Source organism: Spodoptera frugiperda, chromosome 28 (genome assembly GCF_023101765.2).
Source record: "Spodoptera frugiperda isolate SF20-4 chromosome 28, AGI-APGP_CSIRO_Sfru_2.0, whole genome shotgun sequence".
NCBI classification, from domain to species: Eukaryota; Metazoa; Arthropoda; class Insecta; order Lepidoptera; family Noctuidae; genus Spodoptera; species Spodoptera frugiperda.
Genome location: NC_064239.1, coordinates 11,157,138 through 11,170,690, shown reverse-complemented (window position 1 = coordinate 11,170,690; position 13,553 = coordinate 11,157,138). Strand labels below are relative to the sequence as shown.

At 36.9% G+C, this 13,553-nt stretch overlaps 1 protein-coding gene across 12 annotated transcripts in view; it reads right to left on the bottom strand.

The window, feature by feature from the left end:
• LOC118265585 (CUGBP Elav-like family member 1) overlaps positions 1 to 13,553 on the bottom strand; it is a 405,267-nt gene that overhangs the window by 365,957 nt on the left and 25,757 nt on the right. For all 12 annotated transcript variants that reach the window (XM_050705784.1, XM_050705791.1, XM_050705796.1 and 9 more), the window contains exon 2: positions 12,073 to 12,104. The gene's annotated coding sequence lies outside the window, so the exon portion shown is untranslated. The remainder of the gene's footprint in view (positions 1 to 12,072; positions 12,105 to 13,553) is intronic.

Here is a 13,553-nt window from a genome sequence, read left to right as displayed (position 1 = left end):
CGCTGAAACCACTGAATAGTTTTGAAATTAATAGTGTTTAACATACAGACATGGCATGAGCTGACTTAGATGATAGGATACTTTTTAACCCACGGGAATGCGGCCAAAGCCACTGGTAGAAGTTATACATAAAATACAGCTTAAATTAGGGATAACAATAATTTAGCGAAACTTCATTATATGAAAATATTAAGCAAACAAACAATGTTTCACAAGCCATAATAAGAATTAAAAACAATCTTCTACGATTAGTACCTTCCTGTATATTTTCCTTTAAAAATTGTCTCTTATAAAATTGTTTTCTTATTTGAACGACAAACTAAAAACACATTGCAAGCAAATAAGGGCCGATGTTTTATTTATACTTTTAATTAGTCTTACTTATCAGGCTAATTAGCAGTACTAAGAAGTTTACGTTTTACTTTTTCTAATAAAAAAAAAACAATTTTATTTATACTAAGTTGTGCACGAGTTGAATTTAAAAACAGTTTTGTTTTGTAAACAAATTGTTGGTTGATGTAAACTTGTCTGAAAGCTGAACGCGTTTTTTATTTAATGAGACGTAGAAAAACTACGCAAAGACTAGGTAAAAACTACGTAGACTCGAGTATTAACGGTAGTTAATACTCTCTAGTATTCTCTCTCCAGTATTCTAAGTTTAATGCTTTCTTTAATCTCAATTTCTGAATTGATAGTTATACCAATGCAGTGTTGGATCACCAATAGCTTTTTTGAGGGGGTACAATCATCCAATGACTTCTCCCGCCTTGGGCGAGGCAAGAAGGAGTGTCAGACTATTACTTACTCAAAACTACCCCGTTCCTGTTCCTGCTTTTGATCTGATAGATAGATAGATTCGAAGATAACAATAATTAGATATAATGAATCAAAGTTTAAGAGTGGGAGAAGTGACGTCACGGGATATTTTAAATCCATAATATAATATCTTCAAAAGTATTTGTAACCCTAAGAAAATAAAAAATGAATGTCTAATGTTTTAAACTAATCTACAAGACGAAAATAAAAATAAAAATTAGTCACCAACCCTATTACAGACACGAATGCAATAAAACAAAAAAAAAATTGAAGAAAAGGACAAAAAAACCAATCATTAATAACACTCAAAAATGGAACGATTACCGAACGAATGTCTATAGTCCGTTCTTCGTGAACAAGCCATCAATTTCAATAAACTGTTCGAGTGAAACAAAAAATGACGTAATCAATCATATGACCTGTCACTTTGACGTTTCGTTTTAGGGGTGGCCAACCGACGAGAAACGACACGTTTCAAACTTTCCCCATATTATTATTGTTTTTTTAGGGTAGCAACATTTGTTTGTATTGAGATGATTAGCTGTAATTTTGTTCATGAGTGCATCTGCGTGTGATTGACGTTAAATATTTTTTGAGACAGGTTTATTTTTATTAGGGCACGGTAGGTGTGATTATTGAGCCCCAGTGCTCACGTAACGTTAATATTTTTTTATGGAATAAGCTGGTAAACAAGCAGACGGACCACCTGATGGACACCTAAAACACCAGAGGCGTTACAAGTGCGCTGCCGGCCTTTTGGGGGTTAGGAATTTAAGGGTTGTTGGGGAATCGGGGCTTTGGAGGATTGGGAGGGGGGGGGGGTAATGGTCGGTCGCGATCTGACCTAATCTCCATGATGTCAGACCTGATCTTCGGACACAAAAGGCATACCCCGAAACCACGCTCTACCGACATGAAATAACTATTTCTATAAGTCAAGATTAATTTTTACTTAAATCCAATTACATCATAATCAATTAATTATAAGCCTTGCCTCCAATATTGTCTAATAGACTTGTCTATCAATTTACTGTTTCCCAATAAGCACTAGGCTAGCAATATACGTACACAAAGAGCTGGATACAATATAACGATAATTGCAAATATACCAAGATAACATTAAAACTAAGGTTTAGAACACAACAGTACATATATTATCTTCAACCAATAAATAAATAAATCTTCAACTTAGTATGAAGTAAATAATATTAATATGATATCTTAAGTGGGTTCCCTCTATCTGGCAGAATTTTTGCTATGAAATTTGTTTGGCATAACACACTTGGCAGAATCTTCTTTAAACGAATATATATATGGCATAAAAATCATTTAATATAATTATTGTTTTGTCGAATGTTTATATGTCCGAATTTTCAAAGGCATACTTTTAAGATGGTAGAATTTTATTTGGCATAATTACGTTTGGCAAAGCTTAATTTTGCATAATTTTGTTTCACATAACATTTATTTAGAGCTACGATTATTTGGCATAATTTAGCTTGGCATATTAAGAAGATGGTAGAATAAAAGTTAGTGAAGTGACAGAACCGAATCGCTGCAAAACCGACTGCACGTAGTCTTGTCTGCCCTACCCCTAGAGTGCAATTTAAAATCGCGTAGGCGCGGAGGGGCGAGGCGGCCCGCGGGCTGAGGAGCAGGCGGCTACAAGCGAGCCGCTGCGGCTGAGGCTGGCCGGCGAAGCCGGCCAACAAGCCGAAGTTGCGGTGGTGAGCGAAAGCCGTCTGCGACGATTAGCGCGCGTGGGACCGCCGGAGCCCCGCAGCGCCGGAGCCGTGACAGAAACCATGCTTGCTTGCATGCTGCATGCTTGCTTGCATGCTGCTTGCTTGCTTGCTTGCATGCTGCTTGCATGCTGCTTGCTTGCTTGCTTGCATGCTGCTTGCTTGCTTGCATGCTGCTTGCTTGCTTGCTTGCATGCTTGCTTGCATGCTGCATGCTTGCATGTTGCTTGCTTGCTTGTTTGCTTGCTTGCTTGCTAGCTAGCATGCTTGTTTGCTTGTTAGCATGCTTGTTTGCTTGCTTGCATGCTGCATGCTTGCTTGCATGGGTAAATGGTCGGTCGCGATCTGACCTAATCTCCATGATGTCAGACCTGATCTTCGGACACAAAAGGCATACCCCGAAACCACACTCTAGTGACATAAAATAGTAACAAAAACAAACGTATTTTTCGTATGAATAAGTCAAGATTAATTTGTACTTAATTCATAATCAATTAAGTGTAAACCTTGCCTCCAATATTGTCTAATAGACTTGTCTATCAATTTACTGTTTCCCAATAAGCACTAGGCTAGCAATATACGTACACAAAGAGCTGGATACAATATAACGATAATTGCAAATATACCAAGATAACATTAAAACTAAGGTTTGGAACACAACAGTACATTATCTTCAACCAATAAATAAATAAATCTTCAACTTAGTATGAAGTAAATAATATTAATATGATATCTTAAGTGGGTTCCCTCTATCTGGCAGAATTTTTATGCTCCGAAATTTGTTTGGCATAACACACTTGGCAGAATCTTCTTTAAACGAATATATATATGGCATAAAAATCATTTAATATAATTATTGTTTTGTCGAATGTTTATATGTCCGAATTTTCAAAGGCATACTTTTAAGATGGTAGAATTTTATTTGGCATAATTACGTTTGGCAAAGCTTAATTTTGCATAATTTTGTTTCACATAACATTTATTTAGAGCTACGATTATTTGGCATAATTTAGCTTGGCATATTAAGAAGATGGTAGAATAAAAAGTTAGTGAAGTGACAGAACCGAATCGCTGCAAAACCGACTGCACGTAGTCTTGTCTGCCCTACCCCTAGAGTGCAATTTAAAATCGCGTAGGCGCGGAGGGGCGAGGCGGCCCGCGGGCTGAGGAGCAGGCGGCTATGAGCGAGCCGCTGCGCCTGAGGCTGGCCGGCGAAGCCGGCCAACAAGCCGAAGTTGCGGTGGTGAGCGAAAGCCGTCTGCGACGATTAGCGCGCGTGGGACCGCCGGAGCCCCGCAGCGCCGGAGCCGTGACAGAAACCATGCTTGCTTGCATGCTGCATGCTTGCTTGCATGCTGCTTGCTTGCTTGCTTGCATGCTGCTTGCTTGCTTGCATGCTGCTTGCTTGCTTGCATGCTGCTTGCTTGCTTGTTTGCATGTTTGCTTGCATGCTGCATGCTTGCATGTTGCTTGCTTGCTTGCTAGCATGCTTGTTTGCTTGTTAGCATGCTTGTTTGGTTGCTTGCATGCTTGCTTGCATGCTGCATGCTTGCGTGATAGATGAGTCTTTCAATTATTATGGATATTAAACGTATGCCAAAAGATAATTCTAACTGTGAACATTCTGAGATATGATGGTTCTACTTTTTAATTATTATGGTTATGAAATTTATGCCAAAAGACGATTCTGACAGTGAACATTCTGCAATATGATGGTTCTACCTTTCAATTATTATGCGAATCAATTTATGCCTAAAGATGATTCTGACTTACAAAATTATGCGTTTTTAATGTATTACAAAATGATGGTATACCAAATGATTTTCTGCGAAATGAAGTTACTGCCATGCATTGTTATGCAAAATAAAATTATGACCAAAAAAATTCTACTAATAAAGGTGGACCCATCTTAAGTATATGAAAGGCAAGTGATATGAAATATTCCTTGAAGCTCATCCCTATCACAATAAGACTAAGGGTGCTTTTCCATCACAAATGTGCTATGCTACGTTGCTGTTGATGCGTTTGGTATCCATCAATCATATACATATAGCTTAGCACTGGTAGAAACTGACTCAGCTCAGCTATGTTTTTATATGTAAATTTACATAGCTCAGTATCAGTGGAAACTGTCACATAGTTCAGCTTAGCTATTACATCTTCGTAGCATAGGTACATAGCACATTTCTGGTGGAAAAGCACGCTAATTCTGATATTATAAATGCGAAAGTTTGTGAAGACATTTTTTTCACGTAAGTGAAGAGTTCTTCAAAATTGCTATTCTAATCTGATTGTATTGTATTTGAATGGCTTTGTATTTGAAATAAATTTCATCAGTTGTGCCACCACCCTTATATTGACCTACACAAGTACAACAGCTTGGAATGTTGCATCGGAATGACAGCCCGAAGCAATACGATGTTGCTATTACCGTACTTACTGCTCTATTAATACTAAGTGAACCCTAACTGTTTAGGGGGACATTGGAACGATAGCCTATACTATACTATGAACGTCTGAATGTTATGATAAAAGGTATGTATAGCTTACTTAATAGAAGAGTAACGTGGCGTCTAAGTGAGAGCGTTTCATCTTTGTTTTCGTCGTGAATGTGGTAGAAAGATTTTAGTGAGTATACTCTTAAGATTGCTGGATTAAAGAATTTGTAAATTTGTGGGTTTTTTTTTATAGGACGGAAAATCATCCAATGACTTCTCCCGTCTTGGGCGAGGCGAGAGAGAGTGTCAGACTCTTACTGAATGACGTAAGATCTTGAGTTTGAATTTTGAGTGTGAAAATCTATTACGTCATTTTTGAAAAAGCTTAGTTTTCAGACGAGATTTAATTATTTTGTAAACATTTGCATAAATTTTCAAGAACTATTTAAGTGCAATGTATTGCAAAGACAAGGTCAGTTATACACAACCCCGTATCAACAATCTCTACATGCAACCAAGACGAAAAACATAACTCGGAAAAACTGAGAAAACTCGAAACCGCAATTCCTTCGTATAAAAACAATTTTGCAAAAACATTGACCGCTTCGCAACGACTATTAGCCATTACCGCGCTCTAGCTAGTATGGCTTCACCCCGTTGCGCCCGACTGTACTTCCTAAGGCTTCGAGGTAAGTAATGAAGCTGGTTCTTGTTTATGGTACAGTCGAGTACTGCAGCGCGGTTAATTTATTTTTGCTATTAAAAATAAAACGTGAAGACTTGCCACGTGAAGTTGGAATTGTTAAAGCGAAATGAAGTAAAATATTAATTGCGAAACAGATTGTATTCTGGAAACGGTGTTGTCAAATAAAATGTTGAGACGAATGGGACTTTTTGCATTAAAGCATAAACGACACTGCACACAATTTAAAAATACCCATAAAATATGTTTATTTTTCACCATAATCAGAGTTATCACCATCTTCGTTATCTTAAATTTAAGATTCGTCCGCCCCTGAACATAGTCTCCAGTAATATCTACAAGATCTGACGGTACAGTAAAGGAAATTGATACATCTTTTTTTACCACTTCAGAGCACGGCAAGAAACTTGTCATTTAAATATAAACATTAAATCTTATGTCGTGTGTAATATTTCATTATAATGTCAATACAAAAAGGCTGCCAGCGCGCGGTTACCAAAGCAATAGAAGGCCAAGCCGTAGCTGCACCTGTAGTGATGACTCTAAGCTGAAAGAGACCTGCATCCAGTTAGGTACATCTTACTGGCTTATCATTATCACCACCACTCAAGCAAACAAGAAAACAGTTCAAATAAATAAATAATGAATGCATAATGGCTTAATAACTAAGGACACTGATGCCAGTGACATGCATCAGATGTTTCATAAAATCATCGAGAGTGCCATGAAATCATCAGCGATACGCGTGACGCATGATCAATCAATCTGCCTGTGTTAAGTTACAGTGACAATTTTGTTGATAACTTTTCAAATAAAAGTTGTAACGGAATTGATATTGAATAGTGAATCATTGGCTATATTTGGTGGTGTCATATGATGCGTGCTATGTTTCTATGAAAGGTAGGCATATCCTTCAGTACAGCTAGGTAGCTCAGTATAATAGGCTCTTTTGGGGCGAGGGGGAGTGTCAGACTCTTACTGTTTAAAAACCACCTCGTTGCTACTACTGTTTTTCGAGCCGGAGCCCCCGCTAGAGTCCGCAGCGCCGGGTCAGCATCAGGCCTAATGGGCCCCAGCTGTGGTGGCCTGATGGCTCTTTGAGGCGCGCACGATAATAGGCTAGCTTCATAGCAAACTTTCCCTAACTCAAAGATTGTATCTACTCGTAATTTCATTTAAAAAAATCTGGTACAGACTATATAAGTAAGTAAGTCTAAAACCATAGTTCGAGCAATTTTAAGAAATAAATCAAAATAAAATTTTCCTTATCAAACTAAAAATACGACTTTCTGAAACAATAATGCTAAATTAAACTTTGAAATGTGAAGAAATGTTCGCAAAACTGAAGCCTAGCAAAAAGAGTTGACCAAGTTTTCTATGTTTAGGCGAGGTTTTGTAAGTTCTAAAAGTACAACGGCAACAGTTTTATGTAAGACGGCTATATTAGGTTCAAGAAAATATTCTTTAATTTTAGATTTTTACGTAATTACCTATATTTTTTCGAAAAAAAGAGTAGGCTAACAAATATTAGATAGAAGCTGAGGCTTAGCAGTATACTTTTAGCAATCCATGGATACACTTTTTTATGGAATAGGGGGCAAACGAGCAGACGGGTCACCTGATGATAAGCGATCAGCGCCGCCCACGGACATCCGCAACACCAGAGGAGCCATAGGCGCCGGATTTTTTAAAAAAGAGCACGCTCTTTTCTTGAAGGTCGAAACTTTAAACAATCTTCATTGCGAGTTCCAAAAAGTTCACAAAATTTGAACTTTTCTACTACGATAATACAGCACAAAATCTAAACAGTTACATATTTCTAAACATCTATTGTTAGTTCATTAAGTATCACCTATATCCTCCTACCTACTACTTCCACACACAGTTAAAATCTTCATCCAAATCATAGAACCAAGACTCAACAAAAACATTATTCCACTCGGCTTCATTGTAAATTTAAAATATCTTGACTTTTTTTTAAAGTCGCTCATTTCGCTCGCGCCCCGAGGCTCTAAGCTCAAATGCTTCCATGTTTGATTCTTATTTACAAGGCGGCAAAAGTAAATTACGTTCCCAGCTTGGATTGATTGTTCCCGGTAATCCCTTGGGATTGCGATTGCAAGTTGCAATTTTATTGCAACCTCTGTTGCTTTACTAAGAAGCGTACGGAGTTTTGTTTCTTGATTTTTTTTTTTTGCAATAATGATAGAAAGATGTATTGATTGAGTTTTGTTGTGATTAGAGAAATTGTTTTTGTTTTTGTTATGACTGTCGTGAGACATGCAAGATTAATATTGTACTTATGGTTTATTCAAGTAACTGTTTGACATTTTTTTCGTTTAATTTCGAGCCAGACCAGGGATTCATAATCATGAACAGCATCAACAATAGATTTATGCACGTTGTACCAGTAATTGAAAATATGTGAAATTCTATGTTTGTAAATGTATCCATGACACAAGATAAAATCTCAGTATAGGTTTCATATAACGTTTAAAAAATGGAATAAAATTGAGAAAAATATATTACAAATTTTGTTATGTAATATATTAAAATATATTACAATGAAAATCGAAACAATAAAAACGAAGTATTAAAAACAAAGATCTCAATACAATTTAAGAGTATAATTTTCGAGCCCTTGTAACTAAGCTCACAAAGTCGGCAAAATGTTTTCCGCAAATAAATAAAGGTGCAGGATTTCATCTGGCATTTATAGACGTGACTGTACTTTACGACGTTTTTCTTGACTGTACAGTACACGTAAACTTGTACTCTGTGCATATTATTTTAACGAAGTAACTTGATTGTATTGATAACGTAGGTAATTATGTAAGTAGGTATAAAATTATATTTTTATTAGATAGATAACCTGAAAGTCAGCGCATAGGAGATCGCGCGACTATCTCCGGCCACTGTAAGTGCGGGTCTGCGAGCAAGAGTAACTCGCCGCCCGACTAGAACTAGACCCGTGCGTACGGCGCGTCGCGCTACGCCTGCCTCATAAAGCCATCAAACCACCACAGACGGGGCTCAGTAGGGCTGATATCTGATCCGGAGCTGCGGACTACCTAGCGGGTTTACGTCATTCAATCGCTATAGACCTCTCTCCGGGACCACCGTTTTGTGTATTTTAGTTTCTCCTAGTTAATAAATTAGTTGTAATCAGTCAAATACAGTCTCTACTCATTTTCACACGTATCTTCTGAACCTAATTGGCGTACGCAACAATTCTCTGTATCTCATATAACCTTTATATGCTTAGCCAGTTTTGACCTGACTGACAATAATGATTACATTATCTCCATGGACCCTGATCAGTCCGGCAGCGTATAATGAATTCATCGTCCCCATAATGAAATCACAAAATTTTCACTTGCTACTGAAATTTAATTATGAATTCCTGAAAACCGACGTCTGAAACGTTCGCCCGAGTTCCACAAGATTCGTTTAATAGTTTCTTTTAAAGATATTCAATGGCTGCAGTAATTATTTCAAGTTTTGAGCTTGTATAAATTACTTAGTTTTAATCAAGAGTTTGCTTTTTGAAGTACTAATAATGTGGCAAAATTTTCGCGTAAAAATAGCACTGAGTGCATTTTTGCTACTTTTTCAGTTACTTATTTCATACAAAAAAAATATTGAAACTGATTGAGCCTATGTTCACATGGTAATGCCCGGTTTACATTATTCCAGTCCAGCGATCCAGTCCAGTACTGGATTGCTTACTGGAAAAATGTAAACCGGCACTGGAATGAAATGAATCCAGTAAGCGTTCCAGTCCAGTAACTGGATTCGCGGTCTACTTTTCGGTCCAGTGCAATCAATCCAGTGCAACTGGAATAATGTAGACGGCCAATCCAGTGCCATTCCAGTGCTGACGAAGTACACACGTGTTGGTTGTTTTTGCGGACTTTTTTTGCGAAGAAAAAGGATTTAACAATGGTGAAGAAGTTATCAGAAGTTTTGGCAATCGAAACATACGACTGAGGCTTCTGTAACTATCTCCAGTAGTTAAAAAAGAAAGAGTGACTTCTAATTTTATTTTTGCGGGTATAGCATCTCTGAACAACGTATTCTTACGCTGGATATTAATAGAAACTAATGATAACCAGTTCTTCAAAGTTTTCTGCTGTCATTCTCAGTGCCAGTCTATATTCATTGGGATCTACCTTCAGTTGTTGCAAAAGCATTACTGACCCTCCTTTTTGATCTCTTTCGCTGATCCAATTTCTCACCCAAATCCGTTCCTTTTTTTAGTTCCTTATCAACCTCATTAATAACTTCTTGTAGCAAGAGTGATTGAGCACGTTTAAAACATTTTCGAAACTGATCTCTTCTTGAAATCATTGTCACTGTAGTGTTCACACTTCAACGGCTTCTAAATAACTGGAATAATGTAGACGTAACAGATCCAGTCCAGAAAGCAATCCAGTACTGGACTGGATCGCTGGACTGGAATAATGTAAACCGGGCATAAGTGTAAAGCACCCTTGATAACGTGCGGCTATAACTACATACATTTTATTTCACATGTGACATCTGAACATAGGTTTAATGTACACATACGCAATTAAAATGAAATCTCTATATTTTTAACGCAAACTAAAGAATATTTGTTCTAAAAGAATATAGTCTGACCCAGGACTATAAATAATTTAACCTGAACTAAAATATAAAATAACAAAGCCAATATTTTAAAACGAAACTTTATTAAAACGTATAAACAACAAGAGCGGGGATTTTATTAAAAAAATATTAACATTTTAAAGCAATATTGCATAACCCGTCGTAAATTTTTACTAAGCTGCTGGGGTAGTGAGCATTTTTATGAAATACCATCTGATATAAGGGGGGAGGAAGTCTACACAGGAACAGAGAACAGGCTTATATACACAGGAGTCAGAAACTTGGTTATACAACAAGGTCTATTTGGAAGTACTCCAAAAAAGTTATTTAAAATAACCGAAGTAAGATTCCCATCTGCCGAGTTCACCACCTAAGGTTTTGAACAGACACGCTACTTTTAGTATGTGATTAGTTTTGGAATAATCAGTAAACATTAATTGATGAACTTCATACATATCTTAAAGTATGAAAGGGTTAACATTATTCTCAAAGTGTAATTTTAGTGAAAGATTCAAAAAGCATGTAATATACAAGATTCACAATCGAGTTACCTTTCAAAAAAATTGTGTCACGACATAATTTCGGTGACAAAAACAAAGCAAGACACCATTAACTTAAAATCGCAACGTTAAAACAAGCCTATTTGCCTCAAAACTTAAGTGAAAAGTTAGAAACAAAATTACATTTCGTCGCGCCAGTAAAAAAGGTATATTTCGGTATTTCACAGCACGTCCACGTTAAGAATATAAGCGGCTTAGAATAACGCAATCCGCGTGTTTTTTTCGAGTGTCGCGAAAATTTCTCGGCGCGGCGTGGGGTGCGTCTCCAACTTTTTTCATTCGCGGTACGATCGCCTTAGTCTGCGATACTCAACCTGTTCAATTGTGTGGGTATAAATTATTAAAATAATAATATAATTTTCAAAAAAGAATTTTTTTTATAGCTTGATTTAAGATAGAAAAAAAAAACAGATTTAAGAGATGAAATTGCAATGTTTAGTTGAGTATTTACTACCTATATTAACTGGCCTACACTATTTTATCGATTTGGATGAGAAATACCACTCTATTTGAAGTAATAGAGAGTAAATACGTACATATTTAATTTCTAAACGCTTCGTTCAGGTAATAGGAAATCCTAATGAACATCAGTTGGGCAGAAGGCTCGCCAGACACGATTACCTCGCCTAGTCGGAGTATGCTCCTTTTGTTAGGGAACTTTACTCAGTCTCCCATCAACTGGTGACGCTGATCAGTTCAGCTATCTCCTCAGGTAAACTAACGGTGGAGAGCAGATTGAGCACCATTGACCCAACTCGAAATCCAGCTTTGATTTCGTTCGGCCGCCCATAACTGCTACTTATACACAGGTGGTTCCCCTTTTTCACAACTTTATGCAAAATAGTATCTGACTTTAATATCTCTTCGTAGGTATTACGTTTTATAAATTACTTCGCGACGTGGCGTGGCCCGAAACAAAGTTTTCGGTTCGACGGGGAATTTTTATTCAAATGAATTAAAACTTTCGCTGTAGGCATACGATAGAAAAGATGGTATGTTAATGTTTTCGAAAAATGTTCGGGCGCTTGTTTATTGTGTTTATGTTAGTGTAAATATTGATCGTCGGGTTTTCAAGATGTTGTTGTCATATGTCATGCAATGTCAAGCTTGCTAAAAGTGACGAAAAGGTTACGACTCTGATAAAAATAGAATCCCATATTTAAAAATAATTAAATCATACTTACTTATGTGCGCCAGCTTGCCGACTTTATAAGACCTGAAACAAATTCAAAAATAGATCAATTATTCATATTTTTTTATCCATCATATTTTGTTATTGTAATAGTTAACACTTTTCACTCGTCAAACAACGGTTTCAAGTTTACATAATTTCAATTATTGCAACCGAAAAAAAAAATCCAAACAAAAATGATCCTTTCCAGATTCACAACATAAGCATAGTATATTATTTTCTTGCGCTGCAGCACACGATTTCACACTCAAACCATTATTAAATTAAACAAATCTCAACGCTTTGCACGCATAATTACGGTACAATTTTAATTTAACAATCTGTCAACGTGTCAAACACATTGTAGGGCGCTTTGCAATTACCATCACCCACCTTACTTAAGCTAGACGGCAAAAAGCGATGACAGATGTTCAGTGAAGATCAAATAATGAATAAAATGCAAGACTAAGGCGATTTCACCCCCGTGCTAACGAGAAAAGTTGAGTTTGGCTGATACGCTCCGAACCGCACATTTCACTCTTTTTGGGGTGCGGTTTGCGTGGTGGGCGGTAGCGATTTTATTAAGAGCAGTGTAAAGTTGAAGATAAAGATAATTGATTTACTTTTTAAACTCTAAAGACGTATTAATTTAAAGTTATTATTTACTATTTTGGTTTAAAGTGAATTAATTGTTTTTTACTGGACCAAGCTATTCAGTAGGATATTGTCGTTATTCAACAATAAAAATTATCTATACGAACTTAAATCATCAAAAAATTAATTGTTTTCACCAATAAATTGTTTAACAGTTTCACATAAACGAACTACGAAATAAACCATGTGAAATATTTAGGTAAAATAATAAAAACAAAACATAAGAACAATTATATTTTGATAATAAATTCCTACAGTTCCTAATCGCTCCGCTCATCACTAAAAAACCGAAACTCACACTGAATTGCCGCTCGCGACTGTCAGCATTTCTAGTTCATCTGCCTCGTTAGAGCACAATTGCCGACGTGAAATTAAAACCACCGCCCATCCGAACGTACGTAACACGGATATGAAGTTCCCTAGATACTGCTACATATACTTATTACATATACGAGTACATAAGGTAAGGTATGAATTGCACTCAACATCTGAAGGTGCATCAGGAAATATGATCGTGTTATATCATTGTTAGGGCCCATTTTCACCTATGTACACCCGAAACACCAGAGGCGTTACAAGTGCCTTGACGGCCGGAATTTAAGGGTCAAGGATTAAGAAAGGGGTAATTGAACCTCCGGTAACCTCACTCACACAACACAAGCGTTGTTTCACGTCGGTTTTCTGTGAGGCCGTGGTATCACGATCGAGCAGGCCTATACGTGCCGAAGCATGGGTCTCCCAAAATACTGTTGAAAGCCATGTAACATGCATCTTCTAGGCTATATACCTCAATGGCACACGTCATTGTGAAATGTTGGAAATGCGATCAGTTATTGTTCA